The sequence below is a fragment of the Patagioenas fasciata genome, chromosome 2 (assembly GCF_037038585.1).
Source record: "Patagioenas fasciata isolate bPatFas1 chromosome 2, bPatFas1.hap1, whole genome shotgun sequence".
Classification (NCBI taxonomy): Eukaryota; Metazoa; Chordata; class Aves; order Columbiformes; family Columbidae; genus Patagioenas; species Patagioenas fasciata.
The window spans coordinates 52,088,465-52,113,601 of NC_092521.1; positions in this window are offsets into that span (position 1 = coordinate 52,088,465).

Genomic DNA, 25,137 nt, shown 5'->3' on the forward strand with positions numbered 1-25,137 from the left:
TCCTTGAACTGACCATTTCTATCACAATTTTGTCAACACTCCCACTTCAGGTATTCTCAAATCCAGGTCATTTGAAGTGTATCTTACTGCCTTCTTATCCACCATAAGGAAGAATAAAAGGGTCATGCCCATCCTCAGTTCTATTGGTATCTCCTTCATTCCAAAAGCTGGTTAAAAAATGCTCTAATTAAATCATGCCTTCTCTGATTTACCTCTTCTTATTACAAGAACTACATCTCTGTACAGCAGATTCCCTTCACTTGTTTGAGAAAACATTAATTATCTTATTTTTATATATGCATACGTATATAAATGTATCTATGTGTACAAATGTGTCCTTTGCATCTTACATTCTTAGTCATTTTCTTCTTTACTTTATCTGTAAGTGCTCTTTATAGAGTGGTTTGGAAATATTCTGAAGAAAGGGTGTTATTCCATATGATAGACTAGTCAGAGAAAAAGTACATTCTAAGTTTTCCACAGATGTCTGAAGTGGATAATACCAATGGTAGATATTGTTAACTGTTTTTTGGGTCAAAGCAAGATAGCAGAAACAAGTAAACTGCAAGTTAAACTATTTCTTTCCAAAGCTTTATAACCAGTCTAATCCATATAGTTTCATTTTTCACACTTACAAATTCTCTTTTGTATTTGATCTTTAAAACATTACAAACCCAAATCCATATTATTCCTTGAGCTTGTTGTAAGTAAATTCCAGGACATTTAAAATAAAAGACGAAGAGCGACATGGTTAGCTAAGTGTCTCCTATTTTCCCCTAAAGGCCTCATTATCACCAACACTTTTAATCACCTCTGCTCTGTGGTGTAGCACCTATGTCAACAGAAGAACTTCACAAGTGAAGAAGTAAAAATGGTGCCTGTTTTCTTCAGAAATCCATAGAACATTTTCGCAGTCACCCTGCCCACCAGCCAAGAACCTGCGCTGTGACTGACTGTACACAGCTTTCTCTGTTGCTCTCCATAGTCATGCAATGATTCGTGTGAGAGTTTAATGTCATACAGGCAAAAATCTGATTGAGAATACTCTGTACCTCACATTCCACAGGGGAAATAGCTCCTTACAGGGGCCAGCAACATCCAGATCCTTTTAAGCCTTTTTTAAGGACTGCGTTGCAATTTTGAGCTGCAATGGCTTTGTGCTGACTCTATACAAAAAGAAAAAAAAAAAAAAAAGATGGTAAAAGCCCAAAACCTTTAGTGTTAAGCAGTGAGTAAGTACAACCATGGAAGAGGCACAGGAGCTGTAACCTGCATATCTGAATGTTTTATATCTAAGAGCTAGCCACCAATACTTCTCTCCACAACAGCAGAAAGAAAAAGACACTTCCAAAGTACTATTTATCCCAACCTAAACTGGGTACCTGTAAGACAGGTCACCCCCCTGGAGTTCCCTCTGTCTTCTTATTTACCACAAGCTGAGCTCAGGGTGATTGACTTGGGCTTAGACATTGACATGTCTAAGTGAAAGAAGATGACCCCAGCCCACACAGTCTGAAGGTAGCCACACTCATATACTCTATTTTACAAAGTGAAGTTATCTGCAGTAAAAGGAGGGCTTCAAGGTTTTGTTTTAAATTCTTGGAGGATGTGTGTTTTGGGAGTTTTGTAAAAGCAAGGATAATTAATCTACTGTAAGTGACCTGTGTACAGACTGAGCTGTAGAACTTCTGCAGAATTAAATGTTTTACAGTCAGTGTTTTATATAGCCCAGCATAACAAGATTCATAGTCAATGTAATGAATAACACACGTAGTATCAGATTTAGCATATTTAAAATCTTATAAGCTGTGCATCATGGCATTGTGTAATGTTGAAAGTTGTGACAAATCCAAGAGAACAGTTATTAGGAAGATGCAAAGAGAAAATACTTGGTAACAATCCGAGTTACAGTATTGTCTCGGATTTCTTGTTTGGATATTGTTGGGTGTTTTTTGCTGCAATATACCTGCAGGTGACATATCGGAGGGAAAATTACAGAAAATTGCCAGAAATCGTACAAAAATTTACATATCTCTTTTGGGATGTCCAAGTGCAGTGTTTCACTACGTCTTCTCTCATGGTAGATCTAGACAGTTCTGTTATGAGGATATCCAACATGCTAACCTTGATCCTCCCAAGTTTGCCTTTTATCATGCTCATCAAGATTGTTCTGCCTGTTGTTTCTGCCACTATGTCACAATGATGTTTCAGTGTGCAAAGTTCCTCGTTAGTACAGGCATGGGAAAGAAACACAAGAGATAAACATCCAAAGTTCATTTATGTATGTGATGTTTCAACTAAATGAAAACATTTTCACTATCATGTGAAGCCGGACTGAATTTTTCTGTTTTCAGATTTTGTATGCTCTATTGTGGGTGAGATGCACTTAAAGAAAAAATATCAGCCTCAAAACAGAGAAATGCTGGTCGCTGATCTACTCAGTGCACTTCACCAGGGTTTTTCAGTGAAAAGTTTACAAGTGAAAAACTGATCTTCTTCTCAGTTACCAACACATCAGAATGTCTGGGGAGCATGACAAATACCTAAGTAAAGTCAAGAACTTTTCTTGAGATTTAACATGGACAGTTAAGCAGTTTACAGGTTAATATATGAAAATCTGATTTGACCAATGGCAGTGCTAATGTAAGCTGTTTTTTTTTTTCATTTGAATGGAATTCATAGGAAATTTTAAGTATAAGCTGTTCAAATCCAGCAAAGAAATTTTCTCCATGGTTTTATATTTGTAAGTGTAACTAACACTGCGTGCTTTAATTTTACATTTTAAAAGCCATTCATTTTCTTTACATGCAATATTTTGGGGAAATACAAACGAGCTTTTAGACTTCAACAATTAGGCAGTTAACACCTGCTGCAGCTCCAAAACCCATCCCAATACCTCTTGTTTCATGGCCTTCCAAACCTCTCTTGGAAATTGGTGCCTACTCTTCTACAAATTCTCTGTGCACTCAAAATATTTTGTGTAGATTTTTTTATTAAGTCTAATTTTAAATATTCTGATTTTTGATGGATATACAAATTCATTTAATCAGTCAGTTATCTTGCCATATAGGCATCTGAGTCATATGCTCTCCACCAGCCTTTGCTTGGTTAAACACCAGATGGATGAAACAGCTGTATAAATCTTTAATGTCTGTGACAGCCTTTCCTTCATTTATTCTTTGGCTTAAGTGGTTAGTTTCACTGAGGGAGTTAACCAGTCTCTGTCATTCATATCTATTTAACACACTGTGCCTGTCTTTAGCTTAGGGAATTTTACTTTTACATTGATTTCTCAACATATACATTAAATATTTAGCCTGTGTTTGAAGTAATATTGATGTCTTTGATACCTTTGTTATTATCTGCTAATCTATCAACATTGCTGGTATAATTAAAACCACACATTATCTTGACACTTTGTGGTTACAGTCTCTTTCTTCAGAATAGTAGTTTCTTGTAAGATAATTATCTCCCCCAAAACTATGAAATTTACATGCAATCTTTTTCCCCCCACCATTCTGGTTTGTAGTTGCACTATTTCTGTACTCTTGATTTTTTGATAACATAAATCTAAATTGAAAGACAATGGCAGAACTATCTGTCAAAGTGCACATACTTTTAAAGGGTGCAGCTTATATTTTTTTCTAAATTACAGTCTTTTATTAATAGAAATTTTGGAACTCATTTGAGCTCTGTCTAGAAGAAAACAGACTTGAAATAAGACTCTGTTACCATGATTACAGGAGCTGATTGTAAGAAAATACACGTGATACTAAACCCTGAGGAGATCCCCCTAGATGAGGTGATTTGAAAATCCAGAAGTACTGTGCCAAACTACCCTTAGAAAGATCTGGGATAAAACATGTAATACATGAAGTGGATCTAGAGACTGCAAATGGGAAATTTTGTGCAAGACAGAGAACTGTTTAATGCATTTGAATATTGGGAAGTCTTACAGGAGGAGGATGTAAGCTCTTTAACCATACAGCTTAGAGTGAGGGTAGAAAAAAATCCCATGTGAAGGATGATTTTTTTTTTTTTTTAAGAAAAAAAAGCATATTCAGCTGTCTGGTCTGGTTAGACTCAAGACTAGTTTGTTTATCTCTGTTGTGGAACCATCATTCTGTAGAGTGCATCAGCAATGCTTTGTTGTCTGATTTTACCACTCCATCCAGAAATGTCATTTTGGAGTTCCAAAAAAAATTCCAGTCTAGACCACCAAGTGAGCAACCGAAGTCCTGAGGTTTTGCAATAGCAAAAGAAATTTACATTTGGAAAAGAGGGGGAATAAAAGGCAAGAGAAAAGCAAAAGTTTTGTATCTTATATGAAAAACATACCTCTGGCACATATGAAAAAGATTTAAAATTCTAGGATGTCACTAAAAGTGCTGAGAAGACACAAAGAGTCTGGAAGCTATCTGATGTCCCTGAAAGGCTTTAATGTTGTTAAGTCTTGAAACTATTTAATTTTCAAATGTGTTATTTTTTATGTTTGGTTTTCCCTCTGTGTGTGTGTGTGCATGCGTGTTATGTTTAACGTCTTTGGAAAAGAATAGGAGTTGAGAGCAACTTTTCTTAACTAGCCCTCTTCCGCTAGTGAATAATACACTGTCTAAATGAAGAAAAGGGAGTGCAGGTCTAAGTTCACATGAGGTTTCTCCCTTCTCCTTGGTATTTCAAGGATATGGTTTATAATACACCCATCATTTCAGGGTTGGTAGTTGACTGAGTTCATGCTCCCTTTCTAGTAACTTTTCAACTCTGTGTACTGTTGTCATCACGTTTCCTATTCAGGTACACTGGGATTTTTATTGAGTTCAAAGGAATCACAGTGACCACAGTGTAAAGTAATTTTGTCCAGAGTACAGACTCTTAGTCTAAGATTTCTTCCTTGCATAGCAGCACAAAATGCAGAGTGGTTCATATCCCTGTACAGAAGCACAATCTCACGGTAACCAATGCTTTGATTTGTTTGATGCGTTTCAAGCATTTCTGAAGTATTTCTAAGCATATTAGCCATGCAGTATGAATGCATTTTTAATATAGGGAAGTAACCTTGAACTTCAACTACATTTTTGCAATAAAAGATCTGTTCCTCTTCCCAAGGTGTGTATAAGAGTTAGGTAAGGAGTTTTTCTCATTTCAGCTCTTTGAGAACGTAAATTGTCTATACCTATATAACAATCTCCCTTTAATATCAATATCAATATCAATAGTTATTTTACTTGAAGTGTGATGCCAGTTACATGTCTCTTGTTTATTTTCCCCTCCATCCACATGCAAAAGAGTCCTTCTTGTTGATATCAGTTCCCTACATGTAGCCAGAAGAGATTGGATCTCAACCCATTCCAGCAACATCTTTCAAACTGCTATAGCTATGAGATGAAATCTCATTTATTTTATGGCCACAAATTCCAGCAGGGAACATGAATAATTTCTTCATGGAAAGAATTTTTAAGCCTTTGAGACTATTCTACACTGTCTTTCTCAAGGAAGTTATCTTAAAAGTTTTTTAAAGAAGTTAACTTGGAGAATGTGTTTTTAAATAACTTAGAAAATTGAATATCTGTTTGGTGGTAGAGCTCAACGTGTCTGGTCCTCTGTTGCTATGGAAGTAGGAAGAATCTGCAGTTTTTCCTTTACTTGATTTCATCAATGTAAGACAACCAGTGGTATATGGGAACACACTTTGTGCATTAAGATTTCTAGAATTTTCCTTATGTTTTACCTGTGCAGTTTGAACTGATCATTGATTAATTGTTGTTTCAGCACAGATAGAAGGACAAAGAAATATTCCATGAAATTTGGGAAATCCTCATTAAACAAGACACTACTGCTGTACTTCCACTCTACAAATAAAGATGTACTTGAAATTCAGTAATACCCCCCCCTGCATATTTTCTGCTTTTAAATTTGATCACTTTTGAAATAGTTATGAAGGTATCAATATTAAATACATTTTTATAAGCCAATTTTTATTATCTTTTGACAACATAACTTATATAGCAACCATATTTCTTTGAAGATTTTCACACCCTAAAGGACTGACAGGCTTCATTCCAAGAAAACCAAATCTCAAAACTCTGATTTTATATCCAAATAGACAGGACAGTTCAATCTGATTTGTTCAGGGTTACATTTTGCAGAAGTCAGTTGTGTTTATTGTTATCTAAAAGCCAAGGACAGGTCTCCAGCAACTGCAGTGTGCACTTTTTTAATATTTATGTGTACACACACATATGTGAAGTGCATGCACCTGTAGTTTGTTATATGAAAACTTTCATGACTATGACTTGCTCATTGTTATCAAAGACAGTCTAAAATATTCATCCCAATATTTTGCCATATTTTGCTGAATGCACGTATTAGTGCAAAATGTTGATAACTGAGGTCTCAAAGTAAGTCTCTAAGACACAGGCATTTTAGTATACCATAGCTGGAAGAATAGATTCCTTGGACATTCTGCATTAAAATAAAGCAACTTTATTCAGAATATGGAATAAAGCATTGTACTGAAAAGTAATTCCTTGGAGAGATACTTGATATTTTAGTTTCAAGAAAGTAATTTAGAAAAGAACAGCACATCTTATTAGGGAATTTTGTGACACTTGTCCATAAATCTGAGAACATTGCAGTTCAGTAGTGGGACAGCAACTGCTTCATTTGCCATGAAACAGGAGGAGGATAATTCCATATTAGTTAAAAAAAAAAAATCAAAACAAAAAGATAGTTTTTCAGTGTTAGTTCTGTCCTGGAGTTCTTGCTGTAACTGAGAAGAGGTTAAAATGAAACACCTTAAGAGTCTAGAACAACCCAGACACAGCCTGCTACTTGATTGTCTTCAACTGGCTCTTAAGAGAAAACCACATATGTATACATTGAACTAAACTTGTGTTTTAAGTGAGTAGAACTGGGTGAACATCAGTCATCTTTTACTTGCTCTGTTTCACAGGGTTTCAAGATCAACTCATCTAAGTCATTTAAGGTCACCTTGCTTCATCGAAGGACTTAAACCTCTCAGTTTCTTGTTGCAGATGTAAAAGTATTAATGTCTGCCTCTGAAAAAGTACCTGCCTTGTACAACTATTAATTGCCCTGCTACAGGAAGACTATGTGACAAATGCTAGTTTACCTATGAAAAATACTGTTTATCTGTGAAATCAGTTGTCAATACAGTGAATTAGTTCATACAGGTACAAATGGGAGCAAATTACTAGATGATCACCTATTCCCATTTGTTGCTTGCTTTTTGTTATGAGTTACTCAACACTTCATCCTATAACTTCCCTAAAACACATAACTTACATGAACTTGAGTAGGAATTATAAGCAGCGAGTTGCTAAAAAGTAGATCATTTTCTCTACAGCAAATGTATTTTAACATGAAGTTTAGCTGTCATCATGCAGAAATGATTCAGTTAGGTTTACACATGTGATGTAAGTGCACAAAACACAGAAGGGTGGTGGCAAACACCATCTGAAATTCATTTGTGAAACAGCCAAATGGAAGGATTATAGATCATTGTGAGACCACCTCACAGAGACAAAAAATCCATTTTAAGATCAGAATGACTAGTCCATATATAGCAACAGGAATCCTATCCATACTCCATTTACTGTAACCACCACCATCTTCCTGCGGAGTCTACATGTGCCTTTGTGGCCAAAAAGGCCGGTGGTATCCTGACATGCATTAGGAAGAGTGTGGCCAGCAGGTCGAGGGAGGTTCTCTTCTCCCTCTGCTCTGCCCTGGTGAGGCCGCATCTTGAGTCCTGTGTCTAGTTATAGGCTCCCCAGTTTAAGAAGGACAAGGGATTACTGGAGGGAGTCCAGGGGAGAGCTATGAAGATGAAGAAACAGTGAGAGCTGGGTCTGTTCAGCCTGGAGGAGAGAAGGTTGAGGGGATGCTATTTATGCTTATAAATATCTGAAGGCTGGATGTCAAGAGGATGGGACCAGACTCCTTTCAGTGGTGCCCGACGGTAGGATGAGGGGCAACAGGCATCAACTGAAGCATAGGAAGTTCCATCTGAATATGAGGAGAAACTTCTTTACTTTGAGGGTGGCAGAACACTGGAACAGGCTGCCCAGAGAGACTGTGGAGTCTCCTTCTCTGGAGACACTAAAAACCTGCCTGGACACATACCTGTGTGATCTCCTCTGGGTGAACTTACTTTAACAGGTGGGTTGGACTAGATGATCTCCAGAGGTCCCTTCCAACCCCAAACGTTCTGTGATTCTGTGATTTGCTCTACTCCACATTGGGCTTGTCTATGTCACAATAAGCTTTCCTTGCCTTTCACTCTGACTGTGAAGATCTTTCAGTGGTGATAAGGAAACTGGTAAAACTGACAACAACTTTCCAGAAAGAAAAACATCTGAAACTTCTTTTAAAGAATTAATATTCTTAGCTACAGTAGTCAGACTCCTCTCTCAAAAATATCCCATTCTGAGCAACAGTTCCTCAAACCTTCTGAGACACTGCAGATAAATCCCTCCAATAATCAGGGTTTCTTGAAAATAAGATAATGATGTTGATTTGATTTGAAAGGTATTTTGTGATATTCTGATGGCATGTATTCTGTAATAAGCAGAAAGTTGATTACTCAGAAAGAATAATATTCTTTCAATCTAGTAATATTCTTGAAAATTAAAAAAAAAAACTTTCAAGACATGCCTTTCTGCAAGTCAGGAACAGAGTGTTTTTCCTTTCACTTGTCTTAACTTGCTTTTTTGAGCCTGTAAGAAGCAAAACAGAAAACAGGGTAGGCCATGGCATCCACAGATGCTGAAAGGCCATTCACACAGGAAGAAGCACGATGAAGAGGGGAGGCAAAAGGACTCCTGAGAAAGCAAAGTGAAAAGTCAGAGACCAAATAATAGAAACAGAGTGCAAATGCTGCTCACTCCAGCTAAATAAATAGTAACAATACATATGATAAGAGCCTGGATGAAACAAAGAGTGACATTTTTTCACACTTTGTTTTTTTTCAAAACTCACTTCTCAGCCAAAGCAGATAACACTACAACTGAGAAAAACTGATTTGCTGAGAGTCTTGCAAATGTGGAGAGGGGATTTTACGTAGAGAAATTCTTGGCAGAACCTCTTATTTCCCCTTAAGGCACATTACTGGATTCTAGCCTGAGATGATATGGCTGAGGGAAAGACAATGAAACAGTAAAGAGGAAAAAGGAGAAGAAAAAAATAAAAAAATCCAAAGGGATTTCAGTATTATATGCTTACAATTATGCAGATTGCCTGTCTATTGAATAACACATATCCACTAATTTAACTTTTCATGCAAGTGTAAAACCAGTATTTATCTGCACTTTACCAAAAAAGTTCTTCTCCATGTTTTTCAATTTTTAAAAGTAGAATAAGTGTTAGTCTGTAGGGTCTTTAGGCCACAGAATGGTGTCTCTGCCTTAGCTGCTTAGGAAAAGCCACACACATCCTATGGACTATTTAGTGTGAATGATAGTGAAGAAACTGTTCACTCAAAAGAAGCAAGCAATTCATACACAGGATTACTGTATTACCTTCATTTAGGTTTCAATTCAACAAAGCACTTGAGTATGTGTTTTAAATCCAGTAATTGTTGTTAATTAGTTGAGACCCTCCTTGTAATATTGGTAGCTTACCTTTGAAGGCCTACAATTCAAATTCACCACAATGTACATTGAATAAGATTTTTATGGGCTTCATTTTCCTATCTTCTCTGGCTTTTTTTTCTTTCATTCATGGTGTGCAGACTGCTGCAGCATGCATTCAGAAGCTTAAAGGTAGAAGGAGTCCCTAACCCTCACCCTTTAGCAATTGCCTTCAGTTTTATTGTTGAATTTCTAGTTTCAAGTTCTGTGAAATGCCTGGGTTGGGCTGAAATTAATTGTGACTGAAAGAATGGCATTTTCAAAGTTGTTATGACAATCTGCTTCCTTCATTGAGATGCATAAGACCTGGATATTCCATTTTTTTCCAAGGCCACTTGCGTAATTCTTAGAAAATATATTGACTATGTCGTGGATGACTCAGTTGTCCTGGAATAAAATACTGCTTTGACAAATCTACTCGTACTTCTGAGTGTCACTGAGTAAGTGATATTCACTCTTAAAGCAGGCATTTTCTGCCAAAACCCCAATTGAAATTATTAGTTATTGTTAATAAAAACAGTTCTACGGGGACTTAATTACTGTTCTCAATTTTCAAGTCCCTTTTTTAGAAAGACTTTGAGTTAAAACATCAATTCTCCCTATTCCAGAACACCTATCATTTAGGAGTCAGATTAAAAATGAAAAAGAAAAAATAAAATCAAAATTTTCTGGTTATTCTTAAAGAAATAAAACTCTTTCAAATATCAGCTTTTCATTTTGTTCCTTTTCTTCCTGTATTCTTTGAGGGCAAGGAGCCCAAAGAAACTGCTAGTGATCCCTCTTACCCCAGTTTGAGCACATGTGAACTGCAACTTTAAACCTGAATCATTCACAGCGAACAAAAGGAACTTACACCATTCCTCAGTGCTATCTATTAAAAAACCCCTTGACTCATGCTAGCCACAGCTTTTGTGTGGGCATAGCCTTGTTTATTGTCCTATTTTCCTCCGAAGCAGTCACACTGCAATAATTTCATAAGCACTTTATTTCTTCTAAAGCCAGAAGACAAAGTGATGCTTCAATAGATTCTGTGAAAATATAGGGCCACTGTGTATCTTGTTTGTCTTGCTTTTCCTTTTTGTTTTTTCCTTTTTCTCTTCTTTGTGAGCAAAGTCATGTTTTCTAGTCAATAGAGTAGTGAATTAAGTGTTGCCTAGATGTAGTGTCTTACATAGCAGTTAAATCTGGATCCATTGTTAGTGTCTATGGAAAGAGAAGGATGGAGAGTTTCACTAAGATGCAGCAGCTGAAAGAAAGAGTTGCACTCAGCCTGGGAGAACAGAGGAGACTGGCAGCAGGGATTTTTGGGTTGGCTGAACAAAAATAGCCAGATAGGAACCACACCAAAGCAGGGACACAGAGGAATGACAGTGGGGACTGAAAGACTGTGGAAATGTAAAGAATTTCAAGCTGTTGGGAGGCTGGGCAGGTCAAATCAAGAAGATATGGAGATTTGGGCATGGCTTGGAAGGAGAGAGTTTGAGCTCTCAAGGGTAACTGAAGGCTTAGAAGAGAAGAGATTTGGCACTGATTGAAGTATCTCTTGTCTGGGCCAGTCCAAAAAAAGAAAGACACATAGGATAAGAAAGCGCTAGCAGGCAGCAGCTAGAATAGCCTGTGCTTTGCCTGCTAGTCAGTTTTATTAGCTCTCTTAATATCCAGTCACAACCGCTACCAAATCAAGAATATTTATAGAACACAGTCTCCTTCAAAGACATAAAAACCATAACCCTGACAGATCTGAGGTAAGAAGTTAAATTTTGGATGGATTAGTAAACAGGTGCAACCATGGACTGGTAATTGTGGGGACCCATTGCTGTGGCTTTAAACAAAGTTATAATGCAGAGACTAAGTGGAATTGGATACCAAAACACTTTAATAACAGATAAATGCAATTCTACAAATTATGTTATTTGTCTGCTCTGGAGGAGGGACAACATTGACCGAGGGATAAGTTGATTAACGTATGTTAGGTTCTAGCCTTGCTATGCATACTCCTTATTCAGGATTTGGGGGTCTTTGAGTCCCCTTCCTAAAAAAACCTGGGGATCATCAGTTACAGGATTTGGTAGAGAAAATCAGATTATTGGTCATTCCACTTAAATTCATGGGGCACATAATTACTGTTGCCGTCACTTAGTGCTCAGAATCTGGTTGTCTCAAAGATTATGCAACAAGCATTAGATTGCTTAGACTGGTGTTACTCCTCTGTTCTTACAACTAAGCTACTCCCTTATCCTATGTAGTTAATTAAAGTCCATATGTTAATAGCATTGCCAATTAGATCTAACTTATGCTAACTACTAACACAGCCCACCCCTTTTCATATAGACATTCTTATAAATGTCTATACAGATTAGCTCCATGCATTGTCATTTGTGAGATTACATGTACACAAGTGAGGAATTCTCCAGATCTTAAATATGAACTAATTGTTAATACCACTAACATAGAAATCAATCTAAGTAAAATTATTTATTACAAATGTGTCATTATTCACATATCCATTTGTCCATTTACCTGTAACATACTTATTCTCAACACTGTTGTGTACTAGAGTCAAGATTTGGTCTTTTGTGGAAGACATTGCTTGCCATCTAGTGTCTTATCCACAGGTTGTTAAACATGTATTGTTGTACTTCTGCCCTACTGCAAATCTCCCACCACTCTTTTTCCAGCAGTCTGTTGTGAGAGTCATGGTAGCAGAAGTGTTTGTGGGCGGATGGCATATGCTGGCACTACACGTAGCACATAGCAGTCCTCTAAGTACAGCTAAACAGATTCGGTATGTCATGGTGTCTTTTGACCTTGGTGTCCCGGATTGGTTACCCAAATATTTCCATCTGCATTTTTTCCATTGTTTCATCTATGTCCACACAACATTGGCTGCCATCCAGGAGTCAATATGGGCATCCAGTGCAGTACTGGCGATGGGGGCACTAACTTAAGTGGTTATTCTGTTCCATGTATTTCAGACACTTCTTGGACTCCAGCACTTGTGTTGTGGATCTCTTTTTCTCAGGCTGACTGGCCAGCTTCTCATTCCCAATATCTATGGCTTCAAAATCCCAGGGGCTGGCCTCAGATTTCATCAGAGCCCTTTTACCACATGCTCCAGGAGACTCCACCTGAGAAGGTATGCAGCAGACCAACATTTCAGCCCTTTTGACCAGCAATGCTGCTGTCGTGCCTTTTGAAAAGCCAACTCCACCCCTGCTTTGCTCTTCCTTTTACTGTGCTATATCCCTCTCCTCCTGGACAGTTCTCACGGCTTCTCTCACCTTCTTCAGAGGAAAACAGAGATACTTTGATATACTTTGCTCACAGGATATGTTAGAACAAAGCTAAAGTCCTCTCAGTAAGTAACAAAATTAAAGATTTGGAAGAGGAAAAGCTGAGAAAATACTGGTTTAATCAGTTTAAATGCAAAAGACATTTTGCCTGGTGAATCGGAAACGTACTTAAAGAAAAGTTTAGATCAGGTTTGGGTCCAGTACTTCCACATCTCCCAATTCTTCTGTGCAGCCTACACTTTATTGTAAATACAGACTCATGCAAGCCATTATTAGACAGCAGAAAAACAGAAAGTTTTGCTTTTTGATAAAATGAGTGACAATTTCAACTAGATTTCTCAGGTGTTTTTTCCAAGACTCATGGTATTGTAGTAAAAAAAAAATTGAATACTTTATTGGATTCAGCTATGATATCACTTTCAGTGTCAGTCTAGATTTTTAAAAGGCACCAAATAGATAAAACCTGTTGAGAAAATGGTGAAACTTTCTGTATTATTACTTGACATTGCCATGAACTTGTAGGTTTACCATATGTTCACTATAACTTAGTTTAAATTGTGGAATTCTTCCCACTATATAAGACTGATCAATTTACCATTGACCAAAAGCAAGGTTTTTCAGTCTATTGTAGTAAGCAAAATGTTGTCACTCTGTATTTGAATTATCACATCCCATTTTAGCGTGACAGTATCTTCCACAGAGTTCTTGTGAATTATTCGGTTTCTTTATATATTGAACCACTGAAGGGAATATACTTGAGAGCAGGCTGATGATCTATTATATTTTGGTCTGTAATTAATGTCACTTCCTGGTGACCTTCAATGAGGGTACCAGTGGTGACAGATAACAATTCTTAGAGTTGTCGTGGAAAAAAACACAGCTTTTTAAAGTTCATTATCAAATAAACAAATACTTTGCAACTGTAAAGGCCTACTTGTTCCCATCAGAGACTTTTGACCTCTGAGAACTGATGATAATTCTGCACTCAGAGGAATCGCTGATGCTGTGAAGGTCATTATCAGATCTCTATTGGTACCCACACTATTTTACTGAAAATCCAGTTTGGTTGCACAGGTGTGAGACACCCAGGCATTTTGCTTAATCATTTGTGTTCTCCAACACTATTCTGGGGAGAAAACAACTTTCTGGCAGGCACTGTAACAAGGTCAATGGAGATAAATTGAATTCCTTAGCAGCCAACTTCTTCCTCACTACACACAACATACTACAGAACTGCCCATGTACAAACTGGAAGGAATATAAGGCACCTGTGCATGTTGAGTATGTGCCATAACCAAGGGTCCATAAACAGCCCTCTGCAAAATGTATCTGCACCTTTCTGCAAAACTCCATCTGAGTGCACTGAACAATCACTAAAAATGGGGTTGCTTTATGTTGTTTTTTCTAGAAGATGCTCAAATACTTCCCCAGGTTTTGAGTCATTAAATAGCAAAAATATTTGAGATGGATATGTGAGTTCTTATTAATATTTTGTACGTATACACCTCTGTTTTTATCGTCCCATAATGTCCTTGGTATAGAGAATATTTTCCCCACCTTTTACAGTTTCTGTGGTCAAAAAGTACACTGCCTTCAGTGCAGTGTGTGAACCAATGTGTTGGTATGACACTGACAGAGGAGGTTCATGCCTATAGTGCATAAAGCTTGCCAAAATGGCTTTTGGTGATCAACTGATTTTATTTGTCACAGGACTTTAAAAATGGAAAATAAGTCACCGTTTAATATAACTTAGATAAAAAGCTATTAAATGCCCCTTAAGAATAGAGTTGGAAATTAAAGACATTTCTCCTCCATAAGAACAAACATTCTTCAAAACTATTTGCCCTGACTAATCCATCCAAGCTGAGTGTACTTTTTTCACAAAGCATTTTACAGGGGCATTGTGACTGACATGTTCTAGACTGTGAGACTGATGAAGGCTATGGAAATTTATATACACTATTCAAGGCCAAAACTAATAGAGGAAGCATACAACAGAGATGTAATTGAGTTTTCCCATGATACTACCACAAATTTGTCATGTCGCAGTCATTATGAAATATTTTATTCCATCAACTTCCCAAAGACCAGTTTCAGTCCTCCTGTTCTCTGCCCACACAGTAACTTAAAAAGCTTCTCTGTAGGATTAAATTAATTATGTTTACCTACAATCCCCTCATTATTCACTTCGTAAGCTTTCTAAAAGGTAAAACAAGTTCACTAGACTGGAGAAACCAGTTCTTCAATCATGATAAGAAATACTAATGAAATCCCTTGCTGCAAATTAACAGTATTTCATTGTCTTTGCAAATGTTACTGTTAGGAGTCTACATCCGCAGTAGTCAAGATAGATGCTTCTAATTCTTACCTGCTATTTATACCCAGGCAGCCTGGGATCTTACATTCCTTTCAACCTCCAAGATGAAATTACTTTTTGGTCATTATGAGTCAAGGTGGCATTGCTCACATGGAATTTAGAGTGATTTTAAAAATTTTGTTTAATGTGACTATGGAATAATTTGGGGTTTGATCTGTACTTTTCTTGGGATAAGACTTAGAGCCCTGATTAAGATAGATTCTCTATGTTCTAAAAACTGACCAACCATATACAAATATCAGAGAGAGTAACTCAGCCATTGAATATGGATGAAAGAGCAGAAGAATTTGCAGAAGTTTCCTTTCTCTTTTCCTGAACTCATACATCAAGTTAAGACATCAACCAGGCAGACAGGCAAATGAGTACCTGTGACCCACACAGCACCAGTAACATCACTCAACAGGACCTTTTGCAAAAGGCTCAACATTTAGGAATGGTGTTTCAAAAATTTAGATAAACAGAACTGGCTTCGTTGAATGTTCATTCATTCCACCAGAATCTTCATTACAGAAATACATTCTGTTTCACCTTTATGGTTTTCCTTTACATTTGAACAGGAGCTAAGAGGCATGCAAAATTATTCCTTTTAATTGATCCTTTTTTCCCAGTTAGGCAACATCTTTTATTCAGGATCTCTGAAACAGTTTGTGTAGAAAAAAAGCCTAGACAGTGCTTAGATTTTGGTAGACATGCTAGACTCTTCATGTCTTTAGTTTCAGTTTTACAAAGTTGTATTTACTTGTAAGCAAGTAAATGAATGGAAAGGGAAAGAGTATATTATTATTATTATTATTATTATTATTATTATTATTATTATTATTATTTGCTTCAAGCTAATATTCTGTGGTTCTGTGAAGTATTAATAAGGCTCTAATTTTGCTTGAAAATTCAAAGACTCTTCCCATGGAGTACTTTTGGAAGTCAATCCTAATACTGTATCCACATTCCTAGTAGACCCAAAGGAAATGGTTCAAAAAATTCTGACACCAAATAAAGTCTCATTAATTTTTGTAGGTCTTGAAGCAATTTTTAATGTAGTAAATGCCATCATTATGTCTCGTGTGATAATATTAGGCATTTTAATATTAATGTTTTTTAAGTTATTGTAATCGGAATGAATAGTTATTTCAGATTTTTGGACACTAAATACAGCAGTGAGAAATTTGTTATTTAAAGTTCTACATTGTGTATTTTTCATGAAATACATAGATGATGTTTCCAGACTATCAGATTTTTTTTGCAAACTTCAGAAGAGGTAAACATGTTTGACTGATTATGCTGGTTATGCTGAATGTCATGTGAAGGTTATTGCAAAAGCGAAAGGTTGTCTTCATCTTAGCAACTCTATTTATGTTCAGCAGTACTCTGAATATCTTCATATTCATGAATTAATTGTCTCAAAAGATAATGTAGATAGAATGGGCAAGATCAATATCTGATCGTAGGTTAAGTTTCAAGAGTACTGCCAATCTGGATTCATATTTCTTTGGAGGAGGCACAATGGCTTGAATTTTCTGCAACTGTAAATTGACAGTCTTAACCCAGCCCTATTTATTTAAAACCTTTAGATATATAGCAAAAATAACTTTAGAAGCCATGTAATAAAAAAAGCTTATCTTGATGGTGAGCCCTGAGTATGTAACTCTTAAATTAAACATCTAGCTTCGATATGCAACCAAAAAGTGAATTTTCATCTGTAAAAAAACACAGTGTTCTATCCTTCTCAAGCATATAAATAAAAACTCCAGAGAAGCTGAGAGTTAAAAGAGAGTAAAACTGATGTGAGAAAAGACTTGAAATTACAGCTGTAACACTGCCATACGTGTAAGTATGTTATTTTAATGTAATTAGATCCTACAATAATGATCTCTTCTCTCTATGGATGTTGAAAGTTTATCTAAAGAGACTGCAAATATAATGCAATGGAGCACAAAAATAGAGTCTATGAATTTGTGGAGATTAATGATCAAGCTCATAAGTGAGGAAGCTGGAACACATGGAGTGAAAGATGTCCTCCCACTAGACAGTTAGTATTCAGATGCCCATTAAAATCTCAGCAACAGAGATAAAAACAAGGAGTGTTTTTCTTTCACTATTTTACCCTGACAGTTTGCAACATCACAGAGTATTCTGAAGTGTACTTTATAGAATGAGTCATTCCCATTGAAAATTTTGGTCTGCTCTCCCTTTCCATGGCTTCACCACTCAGTATTTCCTTTAAGATCTAGCCATAAAGAGTTTGATTCATTCATTCCAAGCTACTTGACCTTGGCTTCAAGATGCTAGGTGTTCTGCTTTACCAGTAAAATTGAACTACAAATAAAAGTATTCTAGAAAAGTCAACATTAAACGAAGCTGAGGAAACAGTGATGGGATTAATTAAATGGAAAACTCTTTACAACAAAATATGACAAGAGAGATAAACAAAATGCTGGTCATTACCAAGATATTTATTAGAAAATTGGGCATTTTTAGAAAAATCTATAAAGGATTAATGTATCTTTTCATTACCAGAATAAAAAGGAAAGCAATAAAACTATGACTGTTACTGTGCTGTGGAATTAATTACCCACTTCTACCACCTTGTGGAGGCACAATAGTAATTAATATGCCAAGTCTATGTAGGAGAGAAGAGCCATCAAGTGACTATAAAATAGGCTGGCACCTGGCAAAGGTGTTTTATGAGCTGATATAACCTTCGTGTGAGGAAGGGACTCTTCAGGAGTATAATTCTGAAGCATAAAATATGGATGGATGTCAGATTCTCACACTGATCAAGTGCAGTGGATCATTCAGCATGCATTTTATTCCTAATGATAACACCTTTGCTATCAGATACAAAGTTCTTTTAAGAATTCTGTGAACTAAATAAATGGGAGAAGGAGGGAAAGCTGATGTCCCCTTCTCATCTTTACTGTCCTGAATTATGTGTAGTCCACTACCTACCATTTCAGCACATGAAAAGGCTTCATGGGTTTAATTCAAAGTTGTGTTTAGTGTATGAAGCACTTCCACTGGTATTTACTGAGGTCAGTGTTGGTTATCCCATCACACAGAGAAGTTAGACTATATTACAATAAAAAGTAGTGTTGATTTCAGGGTAGGAAGGTGTGTTCTTTTGTTTGGTTAGTTTTTGACATTGGGCAAGTCCTAGTCTGGTCTCAGAGAAAGAATGTCCATTTCTATCTGGAGTGCTCTTGGAAAGCATCTTCCGTTTTAGTTTCATCTGAAATGAAGCCTGTTCATGATCTCTCAGACAACACCATGCTGTGAAATACAGCACAGTGAGTAGGGACAGCCAGAAAATGCTCTGCAGAATGGCACTTCTGAGCAGAAGAAACACTGTAGACACACCTCCATAGCAGTCTTCTGGATCTCAGGGGGCTTTCAACATCAGAAGAAGAAAGCAACAACTACAGGATATCAAAAAGGACAGTTTGCACATAAAATTCAAGCTACCCCAAATGCAACATACTCTAAGGAATTTAAAGGAAACCTGAACATATTAAGTGATTAAAGCTTAATCACAGCTTCTAATTATCTCCAGAACACTGGTGCTCCAACCTGCAGTGTAAGTTCTCATATCAGTCCCATTTCATCAATTTTTAGCTCAGTTAGCATATTTTTAAAAACTACAGGTACTGCTCAATACTGGTTTTTATGCTTGTTATAAGATTCCATTACTGATATTTTGCCAAGATGTCTTTCATAAAGCAATTGCACAATATGTTCATATTCAGTATCTCTCACAAGAGGTATCCCCACCTGTGGCAGCTTTAATGAGATTGCATCTTTTCTTAGATTAAGTAATCTATCATCTAAATCCAGCATCATTTGTATGATGAAAGTCCTTCATGTCATCTGATTTTCATTCTTCACACATACTGTATTCCAGTCTTGTAATAGGTTGTGAAAAATCCATCAAGGGATTAACCAGCAGGCAGTTAACTCCCTTCTCCAAGATACAGAGAAGACAAAAGCTCAGGGTGAGGACTAGAAGAAAGTCTATTGGTGAAGAAATTGTGTCTAGGTTCAGGTGTGCAGAATTAGTTAGTTCCCTGGTCCTTTACAAGAATGTACTTGAAGAAGGCAGGGGAAGCACCAGATTCAGTTTGTCAATAGAGAGAAGGTGAGATGTGCTCTCTGAAGAGATTCAAGCTACTGTGGGCAGAAGGGGTAATTTTTTTCTTGTACCTTGGCTTAGAAAAAAAATTGTTGAGGAGAAAGTTTTGGAAGCAAGGTTGACAATTTGTATTCGATACAGTTATAATAAGATTTAATGCAGTCAGGGAGACTAGGTTCCCTATATAGTTTTGCTGGCCACACAGGTTCCCTAAAAGGGAACTCTTGCCTGGAAACCTCATTTTGTTGCTTTCTGAAGTGTTGCTAGATCTTTAGAGTCTTGCTGCAAAGTGCTGTGGAAGTTCCAACTCTTAGACATGTTGGTGTCCCATAGAGGATTAAAAGGTCAAGAAATTAATTTGGTTTTTCCATCCTTCAGTTTCGGTCTTGCAAACAGTCAATGAAAAAACGCCAGTATGCTCAAAAATGTGACAGTATGTTATACATTAAACAAATCAATCAATCAAAACAAAACAATGTTGTACTTTAGAAAAATACTACAAACTCAGCTACATCTCAGTGGAACTGAGGTAGTGACAGTAAGTGTAAATAGGGAAGTCCTACCATTATATTGCAGGATTTCCAGTGATACTCTAACTTTTTCTAATGCGATTTGTCATCTGGATCTTCTAGCTAATGATTTACACAATTTCACAGTTTCTTAAATTGTGCTAGGTGCTTGATGCTAGAAATAAACGAAACTCCATTCATGTTCACCACGTCACTCAATCTCTTATGCAGTCATCTGTTCTGGTCTTTTCCCATAATGTCTCTCTTGCCTTACGGTCTCTTGACCATGGTGGAAGGGCCTGACATGCTGGAATTGCATACCATACCTTCCTTCTAACACATAAAAAAGTTTGTTTTACTTTGTTCGGTTGTTTTTTGTCTGTATGTTTTTGTTTTCTCTTCCATGAAGATAGCTACAATGCCATGAAACAAGAATTATTGAAAATAATAGTTTTTTTCTATTATGCTTAGTTTCAATCTCTGTATTCCAGAATCCATACGAATAAAGGGCTATATCTTATGTAATTCTGATAGAAAGTACAGAATTATTACTGCGGTGCTAAAGATCTGTACACAGGGACACTGCAAGGCTAATCACACTGAGATCCTTTAAGCTCCTTGGTGGTTTGGGGTGAGAAAACCGTGTGAAAATCTCTGCACCTCTGTGCCAGAGGAGACAGTGGGAAACTAAAGATGTTAAAAAAGAAAACAAAAGGGAAGCTTCAATCCCTTAACATGAAGCATTTATTAGATATAAATGCTTTGAATAACGTGAGCTATTTATTATGTTTTGATGAAAGTCTATATTGACATAAATTGAGATCTATCTATATCTTTTTATGTCAGAAGCCAATTTGTTTCCCTAAAACTAATGTTCTACTTTACTTAATGAGAATGCTCTTCTTGTGGATAACAGCTGACAAACTGGGCTAATTTTCAGATGTTCTAATGTGTATCTCAGTGAAAGCTTACTAGGGGTTTTTCATCATGGAAATTATTGTAGAGGTAATTGATAAGATTTTAAATAATGTACAACAAGATCACTTAGATAACTTCAGGATATTTTTCATGATAACTTTATGTAGAAATTCAATAAAAATTAAAATTTTTTTTCAACATACTAATTTTACTGTAATCACATAGATTTCAATTTAGCATTTTTCTTATCAATAAAAGATTTTAGTTTCCAAGGTTTTCAGCCCCAAGCTGTAAAATCCATCTGAAAAAAGGACTCCATTCACAGCTTATTATTTAAGCCTGGTGCTCGTGAAAACAGAGATTTTAACATTGTTTTGTCTTTTAACACTAGTAGATGCAAACTGAAGATAAATTAAATGTTACCTGCTAAAACCAGAAATGCCAACCACGTGACAAGAGCATTAAAAATAATGTAACCATTCAGAAGTGCGTGGTTCAAACTGCACTGAAGTTTTGGCCATCTGTTCCCACCACTTTCAGCCCAGTGGGAGCTGTGAGTGGCAGCAAGTAACTTGTTCATCCCACGGTTCTTCCGTTCATCATAAATATCCCTGCCATTCTCTAATGGTTGAAGAGACCGCACAAGGCCACAGACATCATAAATGTCACACTAAAAAGCAAACAGCCATCATAAACTTCCTGAAGCTTTTGTTTATTTTTGATGTGTTAAGCTCTATGACAAACCAAGTAGACATTGGGGGAATGTTTTAATGCAACTTCAGACCATCTTGCATATGAAAAAACCACAAGGAAAGCGGTAGAGATGTTGACTAGGTGCTTTGCTGCTTGAAAAGCTACATCGCTGTAGTGCCTTTTATTTGAGACTCCAAAGGTACGCAAGGTACATCACCTGTCATCTGCCCTTACTAAAAAGCACAAGAGAGCTATCTCTTCCTCATAGTGAATAAGTAGCTTTCCTTGATAGATGTTACACTACTATTTAATAATTGCCCTCTCTTTCCCTGTGCCTCATAGTGAAACTTCCTCCAGCTTTCTCATTGCAAGGAAGCCTGATTTCCTATTTGAAGCACTGAGACAATTTACATTACTTACAGCTTTCCTATGTGATAGGTAATTAAGGAAAATAGGGATGATTCCTCTTTCTGCTAAGAGTGTCTTGCTTCTAGGTTGGATCGAAAAACTGTTCAAAAATATTTGATTAACTGTTTGAAGTCTAGTACTAAGCCAGTACAGAAAATGTGAGGTTTGATAAATTTAATTTTCATCCAAATTTTGCATTTTCTTTTGTTTAATAATTTTAGAAGAGATGTGTTAGCATATGGCTATTTAAAATATATGTAAAATGGCCTAAAGATAACGCTTGGAAATTTTTTTTAATTTTAGATGATACATTACCCTATTTTATGTTTCTCTAATCAAATTACAGACTTTGTTTCATTCATTTTCTAAGTGTTATTACAGGATATTATGAAATGGTAACATTTTGTGAATCATGGGCTCCAAAAATAATCCTAAGGAAGAAAATTTAAATCCTTGGGTGCCAGCAGAAATCAGGAAAGCAAGTGCATTTAAAGTTAGTCTTACTCAGTGACTTCACTAAACTTAATGAAATAGCCAATGGTTTACAATTCACATTGTGTACTGTAGCTTGTAGACCAGGGCTGTCAAATGTGTTTTCACCATGGGCCACATCAGACTCACGGTTGCCTTCAAAGGGCTGAACACAATTTTAGGACTGTATAAATGTAGGAGTAGTTACATTTATACAGTAGTAAAATTAGATTCAGCCTTTTGAAGGCAACTGCGAGACTGATGTAGCCCCCAGAGAAAATGAATTTGACACCCCTGCTGTAGACCCTCTGCTGAAGTTAAACTAATACACAGCTCAGCTGATTTTTTCATTGAAATTGGGGAGAGCTTTTTGATGACCCAATGTACCATGACCACCTGTTGGAGAGGTGAAGCCTGAAAAGAGTCAAACAATTCTCACCTGAACATGTGCAGGGTTCAAGATTATTAATGACTGGCAAAAAAATCCTGTAGGGTATGGATGAGAGTTTGGACATGGGGTTTTAAATGAAGGTGACAAAGGGTGAGGAAGTTGCTCAGGGGCCTGGAGCACAAGTCTTATGAGGACCATTTGAGGGAGCTGGGGCTGTTTAGCCTGGAGAAAAGGAGGCTGAGGGGAGACCTTATCACTCTCTACAGCTACCTGAAAGGAGGTTGGAGCATGGAGGATATTGGTCTCTTCTCCCAAGTAGCAAGTGATAGGACAAGAAGAAATGGTCTCAAGTTGCACCAGGGAAGGTTTAGATTGGGTATGAAGAAAAAGTTCTTCACAGACGGGGTTGTCAGGCATTGGAACAGGCTGCCCAGGTCACCATCCCTGGAGATGTTTAAAACGCATTTAGATGAGGTTCTTAGGGACATGATTTAGTGTCAGAATTAGGTTCTAGTTGGACTTAGTGATCCTGAGGGTCTCTTCCAACTGAAATGATTCTATGATGCTATGAATTTAGGCTTTGAACACTCGGTTATCTTCCTTGGTCTAAGGATAGTCACAGAGATGCTAAACAGCTTTTTTATATTTCTCCAGTATGGTCAGTTTCTTGGTGAAGTCAGTATCTGCAATCTGTTATAGTCTATTCGTGCAGTGACACATAAATAGACTGTGTCACAGGACGAAGGTGAGATGAGTTCCTGCCCAAAGAGTTGGCCATATAATTAATATAGATCATACAATGTATTCTTAACATCGTAAATATTCTTACTTATTGTCTTCATCACCAACTATGTAAATTTGATTCATGCTCCCAACTAATGAAAATACAATTCTGTATGTCAATACTAGCAGGATAGTAAGCTGGATAAAAGACACAGGAATGTGAGTCTTAATGCTACCGGATCTTGAACTCCAGATTTTGCAGTTTAACCATAGTCAGGGCTAAAACAGTAAACAGAAGGAAGAGAAAAGAAGGAAAGACTTCTCGGTTGAAATAGAAATATATTTAATAGAATTATATTAGAGTGCCTAATAATGTGAATATCATAAAACACACAAAGCTGTACAGATATACAAAGCAATACTTAACCACTGGAATGCACACTCCCAGCAATAAAAAACAGTAAGTCCAGTAAAAGGTGGAGATGGAGCTTTGACTGGAGCAGGAGCAGGAGTGGAAGTGGGAGTGGGAGTGGGATCCTGCACGAATGGCAGTCATTGACAAAAAAGGGCAGTCCCTGGCAACTTCCCACTTATATATGGAGCATGAACTTCATGATATGGAATACTTCTGTCAGACAGCTTGGGTCAGGTGTCCTGGATCTGCTACTCCCTGCATTATACACCTACTTACTTGCAAAACATGGGTAACTGAGGAACGTCCTTAGTTTCACTAACAATAAGTATCAACACCAGTTTTCCCGGCATCTTCCTCATACCAGAAGCTAAGAAAATTGCAGTTGCGAGGAAGAGAATCGGTTCTATCCCAGCTAAGCATAAACATTACCTAGGCAACAACTGTAAATAATAGGCTTTATCAGCACTATTTTCACACTGAATAAAAAAATGCTGCAATTACTTAGAAGAAAATTTACTACCTTGGTTGAAACCAGCATACCAGAAAAACCAACACAGAAAAAAAAAGTGAGTGTGGTACCAGAGGAATTGCTACAGAGCAACACAGATTTTAGTCATGCCAAAGAGATAAAGCTTAACTTGAAGAAAATTGGCATTTACAGATGCAGCTGCAAGTAACTATTTGCAGCATGAACAAAGAAAGTTTTATTGTGAAACTATTCTTATTAAGTGAATTTTCCTCAGCCTCTCATAACATTGACTTTTTCAGGAGCAAAACTGCTCTTAAGAGTCATTACACTAGCTTCTGGGTGTATGACAGAATTCCCTGTCATGATGAAAAGAAATAAACTCAGATCACGAAGTGTCAGGTGTTGACAATACAACATTTTCTTGGGTAAATCAATGTTCAAAGTAAATATTAATCACTGACACCCATCTTCTGTTGAGCTACTCTATAGTTCCAACACCACTGTAGCTTTTTTGGTGTTAATCAACATAGTTATCCAAAGGGCTAAGCCATACTTTCTGTGAGAGGGTTTTTGACACTGTTGAATTTAGTTTAGTAATGTACAGGAGACAAAAATGATGTATTGCAATAAATTTTCTATGTCTTTGTATCTTCTTTTTTGAATGAAATAACTCATCAAGTGAAACTGTCCTTTGAAT